Source organism: Etheostoma spectabile, chromosome 6 (genome assembly GCF_008692095.1).
Source record: "Etheostoma spectabile isolate EspeVRDwgs_2016 chromosome 6, UIUC_Espe_1.0, whole genome shotgun sequence".
In the NCBI taxonomy this organism is placed as follows: Eukaryota; Metazoa; Chordata; class Actinopteri; order Perciformes; family Percidae; genus Etheostoma; species Etheostoma spectabile.
In genome coordinates, this window is record NC_045738.1 from 5,275,099 (window position 1) to 5,276,896 (window position 1,798).

The 1,798-nt window shown below is 38.5% G+C and overlaps 1 protein-coding gene across 1 annotated transcript in view; it reads right to left on the reverse strand.

Annotated features, from left to right (window-relative positions):
- Positions 1-1,798, reverse strand: part of lars2 (leucyl-tRNA synthetase 2, mitochondrial) — a 30,737-nt gene that overhangs the window by 7,612 nt on the left and 21,327 nt on the right. The gene's annotated exons all lie outside the window — the stretch shown is intronic.

Sequence of the window (1,798 nt, forward strand, 5' to 3'; positions counted from 1 at the left end):
GCCACCCTCCTGAGGAAACCCATTTCAGCTGCTTGTTCCCTGTTATTTATTTTTAAGATGGTTAACATTTAGTTTAAATTGCCATTTCTGTAGTCTTGTTGTTGTTGTTGCACTGCAATCCAATTCATTAATTTTTTCTTATAATTACTATTGATTAAGTTTATGTAGATGTTGTTTTCTCTTTTCTAATTTACTTAACAAACTTCTTGTTCCACAGAGAATATTTTCCTTTCCAGGAAACACAACATAACCTATTTAGAACAGCATATGTAAGAGCTTTGGTGACCTAGATGATAATTTCACTGTATGAGATTATTAGTCTTTCACTAATGTAGTTTTATTAATCCAGTTCTACTATGTATTATTTGTTCATTTCACTCTTTTTCATCTTTATCTATTGTGGTGCATTTAATTTCATTCTTTATTTTATTTGCCCGACCTTATCTGATTATGGTGCTAAAATGTTTAAAACGGAGATTACAGCGTAAAGCTCTTTGTAACTTTGTTTAGAAGGTGTACAGTATGAGTAAAGTTTATTGGTAGAAGAATCAGCAGTACATTATCAAAGCAGACTTTTGCCTATATAAAATGTTCTTAGAAAACATTTGTCACATAGCACTGGTTGTTGGGTGCTTTATACACATGCACACACACTTCCTCTAGGGGACAGGCTGAATCTGATGCACAAAGAATCCAGGGATGAAACGAACAGACACTTCCTGAAGCCTCCTCTACTGTATTTCACTGGCTTCATGTGTTTCAAATTTGGCTCCGACAACTTTTTGAACTTGATTGAGCTTCTCATGTTCATAGTCAAGTATTTTTGGAGAAAAATCTATCTGAGACGAACTGAGACGGGGATGTTCCTTTTTAGATTTCAAGCTGCATGTGGTTAGCCTGACTGGCATGATGGTTAGCCTGACTGGCATGATGGTCAGCAGAGGCAGAGATTCCATCTAATGATGGTTTTTAGGGCAGTCTGCTATCTCTGTGTGTTACCTTTCACACCAGTCATTACTCTCCTTGACTCTTCTTTGCTTCTCTTGCCCTCATTCTCTGGCTGATGGTTTCTCCAAATAATTGAACCGGGAAAAAAAGTTTAACTCACAAGGCTGAAAATAATTTAGCCGGTTTGTTGGCATCCGCCCAGGGAACTCTAATACATAACCACACAGACACACTTCTATGTAACATCCTTTTCCTATTTGCTCCCTCTTATACTTGCTACTTTCAACATCTCTTGCTTCCTATTTTCATCGTTTCCCCTAGTGCACAAAAGGCTCAGCAGGCTAACTGTAATGCACAAATAGTGTAATTGCTTTTTCTGTTGTGCCATAATCTGTCCTGCTAAGAAAAGTGATGGGGAAAGCAGCCCCCATCCTTTAAAGCAGCTTTACAGATAGGTCAGGGCACTGGGAAATTAATCTCTTTTGTTGAGCTCAGGGTATCGCCACCATCCCAGCAGGTGAAATGCAACTTCTAGTCAAGTGTATGTGTGTGTGTGTGTGTGTATGTGTGTGTGAGAGAGAGAGACAGACAGTGTATGCAGGCAGTACATGCATGCTTGAAAATGGGAGAGAATGGGTGATCTTACAAAGATTTTTATGATAAGATATTTTTTAAAGATAATTAGGGGTTTAAGTAAACCTTTCCACCTTTAGCACATACAGTGTAGACCAAGGTGCGTACGTGGAAGTACAGTGTGCATACAGCTGCATCTTTGTAAAATGAAAAATTGAGAAACCCAGAGTGTGTGTGTGTGTGTGTGTGTGTGTGTGTGTGTGTGTGTGTGTGTGTG